At 36.0% G+C, this 18129-nt stretch overlaps 1 protein-coding gene across 1 annotated transcript in view; it reads left to right on the plus strand.

Moving 5' to 3' along the window:
• Positions 1–18129, plus strand: part of LOC148946947 (uncharacterized) — a 305387-nt gene that overhangs the window by 185528 nt on the left and 101730 nt on the right. The window lies entirely within an intron of this gene.

Raw genomic sequence — 18129 nt, forward strand, 5'->3', positions numbered from 1 at the left:
GGAAGGAGGAACCCGGTCAACGATTAAACTGTTGGAACAACAAAAGAATATGGTTTTTACGTCATCGTTGTGAAGACACTGGGTGTTCTTATTATAAACCCACTGATTTTTATTTAGCTGTGACGGAATGTGATTCGACACTTGAGGACACTGTTTGTGAAATTGCTTCAAATAGGCAAATTGAAACACGTGAATTCTATAGAATGAATGAGAATAGTATCATTGACTATACAAAGAGATATGACAAGAGTGAAGTCACACTCTACTGTAGAAAATGTGACCCTGACATTGCACTACATCAAGATCAGTACACTGTGAATTCAGATAATCTACCTGCACTAGTTGTTGTTGACAAATACCTAGTAGTAGTGGATGAAATCTAAAGAGTAGAAAAGTCGTTTTATCATGTATATAAATTTTTTTTATTATTAATAAACAATTTATCATAAATCTTTATAACATTTTATTATTAGGGCACTAAAATCAATATTAAAGACAATTGTAATTATATTATCTACTAGAAAGTCATTTGATTAAGGTAAGTCAACGTAGATGTCGAGAAACTGATTGTAGGTATAGTCACGACATCTGAATATGAAAAAGAGTAGTGCATGAAAGCAGCATGTCATAGTCGTTAAATCCTGTACTCTTCGTTGATTTTGAATAATGGTTTTCCCCCTACTTTCAATAAAGTTGCTGATGTATGGAGCATAGAATTTATACGATAGGCCAAGAGGATCAAAAAATTTAATGTTCTTCGCTGTTTGAAGGATGCGTAGCCCCTAACTAGTCGTCACTGCCAATGGACTTATATTCACAATGGTTAGGGTGTTGTCAACATCTTGTATTTTTTCAATGAAGTCCGAGGGTATACGATGAGACTTGTTTCGAGGCTTGTCTTGATTCATGATAGATAAACTGATTATTTGGTTTATGTTCATGGTGCTAGGTCTAGTAGAACACTGCCGTCGGGTGTGATTTCCCAATAGGTATCAAATTAACTCAATGATATTAGCGTGATACTCTCAGTCAGAGCATTGGCAAATGTACACTCTAAACGTACATTCCCTGTTCGTACTATGGTCATATCTTGCGTGCCTGACAAATCCAAAACAATAACCCCATGATTTTTTGAAAACATTGAATCGGTTATTCCATTTTCAAATAGTTGAGAGTCATGATCTAGGGATTGCATGGTCAACTCGTACAGAGTTCAATAGGATTTTTTGTCAAATGATAGAGTGTACAGTGGAATACCATTCACTTTGCACACGAGGCTAGATAGATCGAAAAAATTAAAATTATGGGGGGATTTAGTCCAGGATCCAATGGCACTACCACTCTTCACAAAAGGCCAAAGCCAATTTTGATGGGATTTCTCCATTGATAAATGATGAATCGCTATAGCTACGAGAGCCGGTGGCAATGTGAAGTTGATTGGTGATTGTATGTGGGACAAGAAGTTTAATGTTGTTACCATTGGCTCTTAGCTTCTCCACTGCCAATGCAACAGAGCTCATAACTTGTTGTTTTCGAACGTGGAGAATTGCCAATGTGATAATGAAATTTGCATCGGGTTCTGCAGGAAGTTTTTCTTTAAAAATGAAATTTGATGGGGTCAGCTGTAGCTTTATGTAAATCTTGAAATTGGGGGGTAGCCCTTGGAACATATTAATTATCATATGATTTAATTTCCCAACTAGTTGATACTCCTGGGTCACTGCAGTAGTCAACTCACCGTCAGTATCAACACCTGTTCGATATTCATAGCCCAATGATTGTCCTCTCAACTCTTTCTACGCCTTTGGCGTCATCATCATAAATTGTATGTAGCTTGCATAGTTTGATAGACTATTGCTAGTGCTCACCAATGTTCCATTAATAAATATATTAATTTTTTTGAATAAATTGTGTAAAATACAGTTTTCATAGGAGAGATCATCGCCATCATTTGGAGTGGTATTATCAGTCTTTTCTTCACCATGACCTTTAGATCAATAAATCTTGACGACAAGTCAATTAAATAGTCTTCATTGGAAAATATTTGAAAGTGTAAATTTTTCGAGAGGGGCTGTTGGGGATGAAATTGTTCATAGTAGCCATACTTGACACTGACATCAACATTTTCAGCATTGGATTGATTCAATGAGGAACTGATTGATGGATATGATTCCTTGTGGGGGAGATAAGTCATCTTAAGAGAAGAAATCCTTCTTTTATCTAACAATCTTTTTCTTTTTCTTCTTCTGCTGCTGCTTATTGGTCTTCGTTGTTTTATTTCTCAAAGTCCATGTTGATGTCCTTTGCCTCCTGCCTGGGTGGAGACTGATGAGTGAATGACGCGAACGCATCCTTTTCAATCCCTCCCCATATTGTCGAGATTTTAATTGTTCACCAACGGCTCTTGCTGAAGATCTAAGATTGTCCTTAACACTCTCCTTGAAACTCTTGCCCGACCCCCAGTCCTGTAGTGTGGAGGCAGCAATATTTGACGCAGCAGGTACAAGATATTTTCTGTCAAGGGGTAGTGCAGAACGAAATAGCCTAGCAAACCAGCTACCAAGACCATAGCCAAACATTGTAGTACGCCCCTTGTAGTAGTCCGATCCATTGCCTATTTGACGTGGACTCAAAGCATCTAGATAACAATCGATATCGTGAAAGACAAATAGAATTTTTCTATTGTTAATTTTTAGGTTATTGTGCCGGCGTCGTCGACAATGTGTTGAAAATGACATGTAATCACTGCTAAACCTTTTGAAATTCCTAGAGAATCACCTAATTTAGTTATGAGTGTTAACTGACAGAGATCCAAATAGGAAGTGCTTACGGGAATATACTGAAGATGCTTTATATTGTAGTGATGAACATGTTCTTGATTGATTTTTCGTTCACGAACTCGTAGGAGGGGAACGTTTGAGGGAACGACCCAAGGAGTTTACACATCAAGGTCGTCGAAAAATTGAAAAGTGTTCGAGGAAAAGCTTATCCTCTAGTCATAAGAATTTAAATTAGTACTCCCAGCATTACTCACAGTGATTCTAGTGAGCTTGATGCACCTAAAATTCTGTCAGTTATCTTTGAGAATAATCTTCTCATTGGCAATAGGTGAACTAATGTAGATCTTGCCCTCCTCCTTTGAATAGTTGAAATGAAAAACTACTTTTTTACGATCAGAAATTCTTTTATTGATAGTACGACATAAATTATTCATGCAGGTGAGCTCCTCGTAGGGTAATTCAATATATGGATAATCTATCCAATTGATATTTTGAATTTGTTCTTGATCACCTGGTGGTGGCGGCCAATCATAGGGCCTAATTTTTATTTCATATTTACGATCCTTTCTCAGGATGTCATAGGTATTTTTGAGAATACAGTCGACAAGAGCCACTTCATATGCACCGTCAAATTTGATGGCGGGTGAGAGTTTTGTCCAAAAATCACTTGTCGTATTCAAGTCATTGTAGAGAGGATCGGAAACGTTGGAAATGAAAGTTACACAGAAATCATTGGTTATTGTCAATAACTTCAACAGCGATCCAAGAATTAAAATCAGAGTTGTATCCTAGCCACCGAACAATCAAATGTTTCTTACCCCCGCGAGTACAAGTCTTTAATATCTTTTCAATTTCATAGATTTCATTAGCATTTTTAGCTTTTTGCAATTCATAGTCATAAAAGCAACCGAGAATATCTTCATCTTTGATATCACGCAAACGATAAGTTATGGGTTTAGTGTCTAGGATTTTTACCACTTTAAAAATTTCAGTGGACCACAAGTAATTCCCCTTTTCAAAAACATTAGTTGTTCTATTAATTCGAACAGTATCACCAACCTTGAATCCATTTTTCTTCTTGAAATGTAATTAAGTGTAATATTGATTAAGAGAGGAGTAAGCTGAATCTTTATCCGTACGGTAACTTATCGTGGTCGAAAAGATGGAGTATGATTAATAAGGTTATTAATTGTTAATAAATCTCATGTTATCCAGATCATGAAAAAGCCGGCGTATTTTTCAATGTACAATATCTTGAAATTAAAAGTCGAATAGTTCTTATCAATCGTTCGGCCAATGCAGCCTTTATAGGACTGTGACTATGATAGAGCAGTGTACTATATTTCTCTATTACTTTTGCAAAATGAGGATTAACAAATTCACTACCGCGATCCGTTTGAATTTTTTTATATGAATCCTTTCCGAGAATACTTTCAATGGCCTCAGCAACTTCAACACCTCTCTTTGATTGTAATGGAATTGCATAAGCATAGCGACTAAAAACACTGATTGCAAATAGAATGTATTTGTATGATGTATTGTGACGTCTTTGAAGTTCGTCTAGAGTCAGGAGATCTGCTTACATTATTCGCAATGGGTAAAAGGCTTTAGTTTTTCGATATTGATTGGCACGAAGTCTATGATTTCTGTGCAGATTGTAACTTGGTTCATTTTGTAGATAGTCTTGTACACTTTTATTGCGAACACCCGTGACTTTGGAAAGAGTTGTGGGGGAACTTAAACTCCCCGCCTCGCCATTATTTTCATAAACACCTTTCAGAACTTCAGCCATTTTGAACGTAAACACGTTGTGTAACGTCCGCTACCCTTTTTTATACTGGCTGCTGGTGGGGACGTTAACTTGATACGTCTTCACTTTTGTCTATCTACCAGTGTTGTGCTAGTATTTTTCCAAAATTGATTTAAAATCTTTTTCTTCTTCAAGTTCATATTTCAATGTTGATGATGACGATGATGATGCACCTTTATTTAATATTTTTTGAACTTTTCTATTGCCAATAATACTTTTGGGGAAGTTTAATGTATTTAGAAAGTTGTATAGATGAGTGTCAAATGATAATAGTCCTTTACGATTTGTAACCATGTCATACATTAAATCAAGTAGATTTTAGCTCTTGTCTTGAAATATAATCCTTTCCCCATTGCTCTCAGCTTGAATTTGATCACTTTCCTAGAGATAGATTAGGAGTCGCGTTATTTTTTAAAGAAACTAGGTGGGCCATATATTTATAAATTTAAATAAAAATTAATCTAATTACTCCGTCGTTTAATTGTGTTCCAGCAGCAGCAGCAGCAGCAGCAGCAGTAGATTCTTGAGAAGATGATTCTTTTTTGGGATCAGCAGCAGCAGTAGTGGGCTTTGATCGATAGTGTTTGTCCACTCGGCGAAGTGCATCTTGAAGTAAAATCAGTTTTTTATCATCATCAATAGTTTCATTGTCGAGGAATTTACTCAGATTGTCCTCAAAGTGTTCGACGGGTGAGAGAGCGAGTTCTATTGGAGTCAATTTATAGTATTTTGACATTCTCACTAGGGAAAACTATTTACAATTACTGCAATTATTTGTAGTAAAAGTTTAAAAAAGATACCGACCGCATAAATAATTCGTTTATTTTTAAAGTTATTTACTTTATTTTTATAGTTCCATTTAAATAAAATTGAAAGATTTTTCTTTTCCTGTTGCTTAAATAATTCTGGCAGTTGAACATTACCCTCGATCAAATTTAAACAAAGTTCAGATATTAGATTACTGAAATCGGGGTAGCTTCCGTGTTGATTTTGTCTTTCCGAATCTGAGGCTTTGGTGTATCTAAGACTGAAACAATATTCATATTTACAGGCGTTTGCGTCAGCGCAATGACAGCGAGTACTCGGTCTGTTTAGCGTTCTCATAGAAATCTACTGTAGTTTCAGTGTCGAAAATATCTGTGACTACACGTAGATCCTCGGATGTATTTTGATTAAGATCCAATAGGATATAGCCGTGGGGTTTATTAGTTGCCTGATTGTATGCTGAGAGCAGAAATTTAGGGGCTCTCGGATAGATTTGTTTATTGAGGGTTATTAGCGAGCGAGAATCACGAACAACTCTGTAGATGATAGAGTAGGTACAGTTCAAAGCAAGTGTTCGCATACATTTGCTCTGATGAAAGAGATTGTGCAAAACCAGAGTAACGGAAATCTGTTCATGATGAGAGCGAACAGTGAACAAATGCAGTATTTGCTGGGACCATTGTTCAATAGATTCAGCCAGATCGTCAATGATCAGCCGAGAGTTTGGTTCAATAATGTTGAAAACATCAAGTCCCTGTATGAACTGTATCTGCACTGATCTCATGGCAGTAGCAATTGCTTTTATTTTATTGTATGACTCCTGCCAAATACTATAGCAATAGTAGATTTTTTTCGGCTTTTCCGCAAACATTTTATCACAATTTTTAATTATTTTAGTTAAGAGTGTTGTTTTGCCCGACATAGAAACGATGTCCTATCGTTTTGGCCCACACAGAAACGATCTGAATGGTGTTTTAAATTGATACATGTTCCTTTCAACAGTTCACCTGGACAACTAACTGTAGACCCTAATTGTCTAATGACTAAATAATTTTTCCCTACTACTACTACTCTGTTCTTCAAGAAGAAGAAGAAGAAGAAGACAAAGACAAAGACGAATAAAGAATCATATTTTTTCTTTTATTATATGCACATAAAAAAGTAACAATAAATTGAAAAAAAAATACACTTTTTTAAATTTATTCATAATAAGAAATACAACATTTACATGGGGATACACAGAGAAAAAACACTTTTTTTTGTTTATTTATAGAGAAAAAAAATACAACATTAAATTAGAGAGAGAGAGCACTTGAAAAAAAAATATACTTTTTTAAATTTATTTATAATAAAAAAAAAAACATTTACATAGGTACACACACAGAGAGAAAAATTTTTTTTTTTTATTTATTTATAGAGAAAACAACATTAAATTAGAGAGATGGCACTTGAAAAAAAAATCTGCTCTAAGTCCAAAAAAAAGATAACTTTGGTGACGGTGCGCCCCCCGCGCTGGCGGCGGCCGGCCCCCCCCGGGCCGCGAGGCCCCCCCCAAAGGTTTTTAGGAAATAATTTACAGGACTTTATTTAAACCCAGACTTTCCCTATGGGCAATACATTCGATCCGGTCTGAAGTTAAATAGTGTCCAAGGGGGAGGGTGGTCACACCATCTTGACAAACATAGACCTTGTCAGAAATGTTACTCATGGCTATTTTCTCTACATTTACAGTAGAGTTCCTGTAGTTCAATGAACGAATTGCCAACAATTTGGCTCGTGGAATTGTATTTTCAACAATACAATTCCTATAAATGTTCATGTCGAAATTCTTGTTCACATAGCGCGTGGGTTCTCCTTTGCAACGTTTCTTGATTTCCTCGTCGTATGTCTGTATAAAGTACACCTTCGGACCTACAAACATACCACGGGAAATCAAGTCGCTTACTGTTTCAGATTTAAAAAAAAAAAGCTTGTTTGGGGGCCAACCGTTCAAAAGCGAAGGGTAAATAACCCCACGCCCAATTGTGTAGTACATCCGTGAGCTGATAATTTTACCGTGCGCCAAATCATCAATTAGATTTGGTGTTTTTACTTTGAGCAGTAGAGAATCCGTGTCACCGTAGCAGACCTCTACTGGCCCCTTTTGCGGCCCTGTACCCTAGCCACATTGTAGTAGAATTCCAACATGAGCTTTTTTGAGATCTCCAAGAGAGCACTGCCTGCAGCAATATTTTTATTCAAGACAATGCGTCTTTTTTTCCTATTTAAAAGTACCATGTCCGGGCCAATGATTGTAAAGGAAGTGAAATTGGGATCGGCAATAATTCGAGCACATTGTTCTGGATCGGTCACAACGTCACAACGATTCCTATTGCGAACACTCTCACACATTTTGCTGAAAGCCGAATTCAAAATGAGTTTATAAATTTCTTTTTCGGCTTTCGTCTGTTCTGCAGAACGTTTGCCGGAAAAAGTGTCAACAAATGTTTTCAAATAGGGTTTTTGACTAAACTCGAGTGCTCGGTGAACCTTTGTGACGTTGAAACCGTTGTTGCACATCCATTTTAACGCTACATGATGTACAACTGTGTTTTTTTTCGGCAGTAGGTCAGCAATAAGTTTTTGTTTTGAAGGTGCCGAATGCAATCCGTCCAGATCGACTAAACGCCTATTGAGAGAACTCAAAGAGTCCTTATTCACAGGTCTATTGATACATGTGAAAACAAAATCCTTTACTGAATCGTGAAGATCGACTGGTATCTCTCCATCAATTTCAAAAAACCATCCAACCAACCCATTCTCCTCAACACTGTCGCCGCCAATGTTGGGGAAATGGGGAGCTTGAGGGTCATTGAGCCATTTATAGTCGCCGCAAGGTAGTGCATAATTGGACATGGCCGAGGGGTAGAGAGAATTCATATCGAGGAAAACTGCATCCGATTTTGTCCCCGTCTTCTCTCCTGTTGGATCAGTTTCCAAGATACGGTCCCCGTGAAAAACAAACCCCCCTCATTGACCTCTCGATGAACATGTGCTGATCAATGTCAGTTATTCGCTCGATTTTTTCCCAACTAATTTTTAGGATAAGGTCCATCACTAGATGAGGCAAAGAAAAATAATAACCCAAATCAAGATTAAATTCCTCATAGATTTTATCCGTATTTTTACACATAATGTCTAACAGGGTTAACACTTCACTCGACTAATACAGCTTGCAGTAGTCAAAACCATTTTTACACCCTTCCCCTGCCCAAACTCTTTTAGCAAAACTGTATTCTTGGGGGGTGCACCTTTGATCGTGAAGACTGTCGTAAAACTATTCAATACAAGGAATAGTCTCCTCGGTGAATCTCGACATGGACAAGTAATAATCATAAGGATAGATGCCCTTGACCGTTAACAAATCATATAAATCATTTGGAAATTGTTGCTTGAGAAGGGGGAAAGCATTGCAGCCGTCATCGTTTTTCTGCACTTGAATTAATTCGCTCAATGATTTAGGGTAAAAACTAGGAATCTAAAAAGCGAATTTTATTCGTGTACTCAACGCCGACTTCAACAAATTTCCAAATAAGTTCCAAAACAAGCAACTTTTCCGCTGATTTAGGTATGATTTTGTGCGTAAAGCTGTCTATCACCCATGCATCATCCACTGTTCCATTTCTTTGAAGATGTGCCAATGCAGGTAGCACATACTTCAGATCGTAGTTAGAGTTATGTATAAAAACCGGTAGAAAAAGCTGTTGTTTAATTTTTAAATTACACGAATTGTGAGCCCACCCACGAAAGTTACTTTTTCCCGTTGAATTGGGGTCAATAAGGTGATTGTGGTCCTGCACCGCGTCTTTTGGGGCAAGGGCACCCCTACACACCCAGCAAATTGTCCCCTTTTCCAGCGCCAGTTGCTCGTTATCCGATAATGTCATTGGATAATTGGTATGACGTAATCGTGAAATTGCCTTGTTTGTCGTTTTTATTAAAGAAACCAATAACTTTTCCATACTACCCTCCTCGTCCATAGTAAAAAAACTCTTCCAATTGCATTTTATTGTTGGCGTCACGACGGGCGTGCGCGTAGGAACACGCAACTAGTTTGTGTTCCTTGACTATATTTGGCCTTGCTGGGCTCGATACCTCAACCAGTCTTGTTTCACAGTCTAAAGACACTTTATCAGATTGCAGAAGAGAATTTTTAAAATTTTTAAGCTGTAAACTGTCTTTGCCTTCTGACGGCATTTCTATTCTCTGATTTCCATGAATTTTGCAATGCCCCATGAGATCTGAAAACGTTCGCTCAGATGTGAATGAGGAAAGGCACATGGGGCAATAGAAACGTTCCCCATATTTTTTGCCTTGAGATAAGAGTCGACTTATCGCCGTAACGGGGAAAAAATTACCATAAGAATTTACATCTTTGGGAGGTTCGTAAATAATCCATACAAAATTTTTAACATTTTCCACCATCGTTGTCCTCACTCAATACAAAACCTATTTTTTTTCCGGTTTTTTCTCCCCATCTACAAATTCAGTGTCGTAATGGAGAACGACCACCCCACCCCAAGAATGTCAATTTCGGTATAAACAATTCTTGTTTCTTTAATGGACACCGGATACTTTACCACAAAACAATAAAAAAAAACTGTAGGAAAATTTTTCCCACAGTTGCGAGTAAGTCTGTCAATATTTTTCATTTATGATTCATTTTTTAATGTCTTATGGGCTGCTGCTAAAAATGCATATTTAAAGCAGTGCAGCCCAGTGTCAAATCTGAAACCTTGAACTCCTCCTGTAGCCGACAAATCTGGGTGGCATTTTATTTTTAGATTTTCCGCTCCCCTTAAAATAAAGTTTTTTTTAATCTTCTGAGATTCAGATCCATGCGTTCAATGTATAAAATGGTGGACCCACTCCCCCTCTCATTAAATGTATCCAAAGTTGATATTAATTTATTCACCCAGTTGAAAAAGTTGTCTTCAAAATCGTTTAGACCTGGGTAGAAAGTCTGGTTGCCTGTCTAAAAATGAAAATAAAACACGTCGCTAGATGTCCCCTTTTGTAAAAAAACTTTTTGATTCACCGATGCTTTGATTCCCCCCTTACCTCCCCAGTTCTGGATCTGAATGTCAATTTTTGCTTGAATTCTGTCGATATAGTTATGGAGAACTTTCACAGGGACAGTTAAAATAATACCAGTGTTTTCCTTGGGGGAACTAAAATTTACCCTGTATATTTGGAAATGGCTTAGAGTAGATTCCAACAAATAATAATCAGGCAATTCCGGGGAAATAGCACTATGTTTATATCCTGTTCCTGTTTGTTAAGGACTCAATTCACTAATTGTAAAGTTATTGTTAAAAATGTCCTCGGAAGAATTAAGCCCAACAATTTGAATAAGACTGTCCATTTCTTCAGCTGTAAATTGAAAATCCAGGGGTATATCAAATAACGTACCTTCACTAACATCCGGTGAGAGGGGGCAATTACCCATGATACTTTGGAGTCCTGGACCAGGGAAGGCAGAAGTTTCCACAGCTTCCCCCTGAAACTAGAAAATGAATGGATTAATTTTTTTTTTTTTGCAGAAAGTTTTATCACAATTATAGCACACCTTTCTTTTTTTCTTTTTTATCAAACAATTTATTTTTTTTTAACTAAAAAGTTACCCCCCCCCCCAACCCCGCCCGGGGAGGACCCTTGGGAACCGGGAGCTTCCTTAGGGGTAGGAGGATCGATACCCTTTCGTGTTGGGGGTATCGGACTTCACAGCACTGTTCAAATAGAACAGCCTCAAATTCTTTCTCGAAAACACCTAAGTGTTTCAATGAAATGAGTTCGCCCCAAATAATGTTTCTTGGCAAAACTGTGAAGACATAATTGAAGATTACTAAAAACCTTCTTCCTATGTGTTAATATATCTTATCGGAAATACACATCCTGTCACAAGAAGCCCACTTAGAATTCAAATTATAGCTATCGAGCGGAATAAAATTCCAATTTACCGATGGGAGATCTGATAAGGAGCGGATGCGCGCAAAAGCTTACTGCAAAACATACTCCAGTTTATGAATGCATGTCAACTGTGAAATAGCAAATCGTTTTTTTTGTTTTTTTTTTCAAATAGTTAGTTTTTGTTTAAAAGGAATATTGGAATTATTGCATTATAATGTATATTTGTTAGAATCTACAAGGTAAGGTTTTTTTTTTATAGAAATTCGTGATAATCATTCCTTTATATACCAAAAATTTGGTTAATGAAAGAAAATGAAATAGTTTAGAAAAAAATTTTAATTTTTACTCATCAAAAGCTATGCACCTGAGAAAATTTACATTATTTTTGAAAATAGGGACAGAAAAAATTATGTATATACTTACATATTCTGACTTGGCTTCTACATCTGAACCCCTTGGCAAAACATGAAGGGGGTCAAGCTCACGATATTCAGTAGGCTGAGCTGAGGCATTATGAAAAGCAGTCAATTCTCTCTTCAACATCCTTCCAGCGTGCTTGGAGCTAACACTGGGGTTAGAGGGCACTGGCACTATAATTTGGGTGCTCGTTGGATGGTCCAGATCGTGTGTAATTCTACCGGCATATTTGATAATTGATGGTCTTGCAGCTTGCATTAATACACCTTCGCTATATCTTGCTTTCTTTTCAGAAGGGGGGTTATTGCACGTATCCGCTTCCTTGAAAAAAAAGGGCAAAATTTATAATTTAACAAAAATTCATTTTTGGTTTTGAAAATAATTCAATTTATGTTAGGCATATAAATTATTTTAAAAAAAATATTGATTTAAAAATAAGGGGTTTTCAATCACTTTTTTGAGCAATTGAATCTTAATTCGACAAAAACAGGGTTTGCCACGAAATTTTACAAAACCTTACTTGAGTCTTTTTTTTCTGCTTCGAAAAAGTTGCAAGATGCTCATCTTTCTGCTAAAAAGCTGGCAGGGGGAATGGGACCATTTTGTTCCTTGGGTCATAAAGATTAAGAATCCACGGATTATTCTGATTTAAACAGGGTGCAATATGTGCCTATTTTTTGCATTAAAAAACTGGTGTTAAAATAGGGGGAGCTGGAAATTTTTTTTTTTTCTGCTTCGAAAAAGTTGCAAGATGCTTATCTTTCTGCTAAAATACTGGCAGGGGGAATGGGACCATTTTGGTTCTTGGGTCATAAAGATTAAGAATCCACGGATTATTCTGATTTAAACAGGGTGCAATATGTGCCTATTTTTTGCATTAAAAAACTGGTGTTAAAATAGGGGGAGCTGGAAATTTTTTTTTTTCAATTAAATAAATATTGATATTTTCCTTTATTATCAAAATAAAATACTCATTGTTACAAATTTAGATTTTTTAGAATGATTTTCAGCTCTTAAACTAAGGTAAGCAGCATAGATTCTAAATTGTTTTGGTTCTTCTTCTAAAGACTAAAAGCACTATTAGGCTACTATGATCTAAAATATCACTGAAATACATTTTCCAGCAGTACATGGTAACGAACTATAAGTAAGGAACAAATCTGATTAATAGTAGCAGAAACAATAAAACGTATGATTTTTTAAAAAATAATACATTAAAATAATAAAATTTTTTTTATAACCTAAAATTCCCTATCGAAAGTTAAGCACTTTTTAAAAAACAGCCCTAAAAAAAAAGCCACTGATCTTGATAAAAATTGCACTGTAAATTACAGCCAATAAGAGAACGATGTATAGGTTTCAGATCCTAAACAAAAGGCTTCTAAGGGCATAGGTAACCTTAGTTCTAGTGTCTGTTTTAAGTAGTCAAAACTTTTTAAAAGAGGTAACCACACAGTGTAAGGAAAGAATTTCTTCCTTAACTTAATGACAAGACAATTTCTTTTTATTGTAATAATGAGAAAATTTTTACTCACCAGAAATTGCTTAGAATTATCCATTTTCTATGTAAATGTTTACAAAAAATGCCAGTAGTGTTAAGTTGAATAAACTATTCAAAACTGTTGAAGAATTTAATTTGAAACCTGAATATATACAAAAAAAATAATTGCATAACAGCGAAACAAGACATGCTGGTTTTGGTTTATCACTAAAAAAAAGACATTGAACTTTGAAATTGCGTAAATCTCTTGGCAAAGAAAGAGTGTAATGACCAGTAGAATAGAATATCTATCAGAAAAAAACCTGTTTGGTACGGGGGCGTCCTCAAATTCAATAGATGGTAAAAAAAAACATGTATATACCTTGAACTAGAAATTGATATATATATATATATATATATATATATATATATATATATATATATATATATATATATATATATATATATATATATATATATATAAAACCGGAAGGAACATAAAGTGGCAGAATTCAAAAGATGGTAAAAAAAAACATGTATATACCTTGAACTAGAAATTGTGTAAATCTCTTTGAAAGGGTGTAATGCCCCTGCAGAATAGAATAATCTACCAGAAAAACCGGAAGGAACATAAAGTGGCAGAATGCAAAAGATGGATACTACTAGCGTTGTAAATGATATAGTACATTTGTCTTTTAGACTTGCGCCCAATTATATTCAATAATTACTTATTGTGATCAGTTATTATTAGCCGAATTCTGCATTTGACGTGTCACAAAAATTGTAACATCTAAAATGTTTGAGGTAGTATATTACGTTAAGAGGTCGAGGGGATTCGGAAGATGCTTCTAGGTTCCAAACATTATTAATTTAAAAAAAACCTTTTTTATGGTGGAAGTAAAGAATGAATTTGAAACTTAAAATGAACAAAAGCTATTGTTTCGCAGTTTATACAACATATAGGGATAAAACTGATTCAAATAGACGGACTCGTGATAAGACAAAATAAAACATAATATAAGATCCATTTCTGAAAACTTTCTATCACAAGCCGAGAGGGGCTGACTTTACACTTCTGATACACTTCTGAATTTACAGCATTGTAAATTGGAAGGATATTAGAATATATATTTAACCATTTAACAACTGATTCTGTATTAAAGTGGAAAGATGTAATTATTTTAATTATATCGCAGTCAATTTGAAACTCAATGAAAAGTTTTTCTACCAGTATGTTGTGGCTCATTAAATAAAAAGCTTTATGTAAGTCTGCTGCCACATTATTGAGCCAGGTGTTTCGTTGTTAATTTTTTTTAAACATTGTATCCATTTGATGAACAGACAGTGATCTTAGAACAAGATATTAACCAAGCAAATGATCTATTTTGACCGTATACGGGGTTGCTTAAGGTAAATTCACGTATGGCCATGTTGAAATCACAATAAAACAAAGTCTTGATGCATGCACGTTTTTGCATAAGTATAAAAAATCAAGAATCAGTATGAGTTTATTAACCGAACTGTATGAGTTTAGTATCTGAACTAAAAGGAACTAGCTTATGAACCTAAACGGATTATCTTTTGTACTGTACTGTGTTATATTGCGCAAATAACTTGCGAATTTAATTGTGAGGGATTGCTCATTTCATATAAAGTGAGTTATTATTTATCATAGTGAATCCATAACTGGGAATTAATTTGTTTTTTTGCCATCAGCAAACCTTCTTGGATATTGTGTGCCAGTGAGTAACCTACTTAGAATTGAATATATTGGTTTTATCGCTGATTAAGAATTGTCATATTTACTTTTGGTCAAGTAACCTTGAATTAAGACTCATTAACAGTTCGTGAATCTGCAGTGTCTCGTCGGAATAAAAGTCGGGAAAAAAGCAGCTCCTTAGGCTACCACCCGAGAAGGATACTCTCGCTGAAACCCTTGGCCAGTCCCCATTCCAACCTACTTCTAAAACTCTTCTTAGACTCCCCCCTCCCCCAACTACGCGATCCAAGACAGTTAGCCACTTGTCAGGAATTCAGGCCTAACCGCAACTAGCTCTAATAAAAGAGATGAGACGCCTGGCAAAAAGAGAAAAAAGGATGAAACTCGTTAGTCAGTGATAGTGCAACCCCTCTCTTTAAGTGTCCCAAAAACTATTACTACCGATTACCCAAATTATTATGCTGTCTCAATCAAGAAAACCAATGTCCAACCCTTTTCAAAAGATCGAATATTGCAAATTAGGAAAGCTGTCTTTCTGATCGCCAAGGTAAATTTGGAGCTTGTTTTCAAGCAGGACGAGTCTATTGATATTTACTTTGCGTCTTGTCAGGTGGCAGACCATGTCCTGTCAAAATCCAAAGAAATAATTCTTGATGGCTCGAAATTTTTTGCTATAAAAGAAGATGTGGAAAAGTTACACAAGTATATGCTGTATGGTGTTGATACCAGTGTAAACGTGGAGGAAACACAAACTGAACTGATATATTCTTCAGGCCTTCTCATCAATCCTTCTACTGCAATAAGGCTAAGTTTAAACAGAAAAGGAGTCCTTCACCCAAGCCGTTCAATCCTTTATCCACAATAAATGAAATTCTTAGAAAAAGCAATTCAAGATCTATACCTATAAAACTTAAAGACATCAGTGGCAGATTAATTGACCCAATTTCAGTACCGGATGCTTTTAATAATTATTTCACTAACATTCCAAATGCTAACTCATGTTCCCCCTCACAGTCAGTACACCCTAGCAAGAATCCCATATCTAAGTTTTTCTCTCCAACTGATAGTAAAGAGGTGCTTCAAGTTATCGAATCTCTCTCTAATAGTAGTACACCTGACTTGTTTGGCATAAGTAATAAACTTCTTAGGACCGTATCTTCCTATGTTTGTTAACCCATTGTGCACATAGCAAACCTGTCTATGACCAATGGAGTCTTCCCAGAAATTTTTAAATCAGCAATGGTTATCCCAATTCATAAAAATGGCAACCCGTCCGAGATAAGTAATTATCGTCCAATCTCACTTCTCCCAGTTATATCTAAAGTGCTCGAGAGAATTATCTTCCGATATCTTTCTCCTTTTTTTATTTGGGATTCATCCTTCATATTCTTTGATTTGATAGGGATTAGGGATTCAATAAGTTAGGGATTCGTGAAGTTCCTTTCCATGGTTTGGCTCTTATCTCTCTGGTAGAGTACAGAACGTGAATATGGGCGGGGTGAGTTCGCATCCCCTACCTGTCCGGAGGGGCGTCCCGCAGGGCTCTGCTCTTGGTCCAATACTTTTTTTCCCATTATATTAATAATTTGGTTACAGACCTCGGTCCATCAGTGCACCCAGTACTTTTTGCTGACGATAGCAACATTTTCATCACCAGCCTTTATTTACCATCCGTCGTCACCTCTACTCAATATTTTTTATGGTGGAAGTAAAGAATGAATTAGAAACTTAAAATGAACAAAAGCTATTGCTTCGCAGTTTATACAACATATAGGTATAAAATTGATTCAATTAGACGGACTCGTGATAAGATAAAATAAAAGATAATATAAGATCCATTTCTGAAAATGGATCTTATATTTTCCAAGAACAGGGCTCTGTTGTTGGACCAATACTTTTTCTCTATTATATTAATGATTTGGTTACGGACCTGGGTTCATCAGTGCACCCAGTACTTTTTGCTGACGATAGCAACTTTTTCATCACCGGCCCTAATTTACCATCCGTCGTCACCTCTACTCAAATCCTTCTGAATAGAGCACATGAGTGGTGTCTCTTTAACTGCATGACCATTAACAGCAAGAAAAGTCAGGTTGTATTATTTCTAACCCCTTGCAAGAAAAAAAATAAAGCTCAGCCTGTACTTGGCCTAAAATATTCCACCAATCTCCTCCCGTAGGTCGAAGTTGCTAAGTTTCTTGGTGTCCACATTGACTCCTCCCTATCATTTGTAACACATGTTTCCTCTATCAGAGCCATAATCTTGCGACATGTAGGTATGATTAATCGTGTGAATTATTTTCTTCCTCCCAATATCTTTGTCACCCTTTATTACTCTTTTATTTACCCATATAACTGCGGATCTGTTTGGGGAAACACTTATCCTTCAGTTACCATTAAATTAAAATCTGCACAAAACCGTACCGTCAAAGCAGTTTCTCGGCTGCCCCGACTATATTCCACCCAGGACTTGTACTCCGATTTTGATATTTTCTCTTTTGAACAAATCATCTAAAAATTAAATCTATCCCTTGCATACTCCGCTTACCATAAAAATCTTCATCTCCAACTATTATGTTATTTTAATAGTAATAATTCCGAAGGCCTCTGTCTCCGTTTATCCAACCGACCCTTCATTGTCCTCAAGTGTGTGTCTGGTTCCACCCAGCGATCCTCCATTTATAAATCTATACTTCAATGGAATATAATACCCTCCAGTGCGAGCTATCCACAAGTTATCGTACGCTGTAAAACAATGCTACTAAACTTTGATATTATAATTCTCTAAATTTTTAATCAATTTACTTTAGTTACCCATGTTTTCTCTTTCTGTTTTTTCTTTTTTCTCTCTTCTTCATTTTCAATTTTGTTGTTGTTGTGGTCCTCAACAAGTTTGCTTCCAGGATCTATATTATTATTGGTGTTATGTTTTATTTTTATTTGAATAAATTGAAATTGAATTGAAAAAAAAACTCTTAGTTCGGCCCAGGTGCGTTTATCTGTCTATAAACTAGCGATAATGCAATTTATTCATAGAGTCATATTGTCAATTCGCTCGTATCCTATGTCAATCTATTATCAGTGTGCTCGGAACTTATAGAAGTTATAGCATTTTGTTGCCAGAACAAATTTTTTATCTATATTCCGTCGGAAGTGACCAGGTCCTTACTACTTGCGACTACCTATAACTGCAACAACAACTGCTTAC

The sequence above is a fragment of the Artemia sp. Qi Xiang Cuo genome, chromosome 11 (assembly GCF_049724085.1).
Source record: "Artemia sp. Qi Xiang Cuo chromosome 11, ASM4972408v1, whole genome shotgun sequence".
Classification (NCBI taxonomy): Eukaryota; Metazoa; Arthropoda; class Branchiopoda; order Anostraca; family Artemiidae; genus Artemia; species Artemia sp. Qi Xiang Cuo.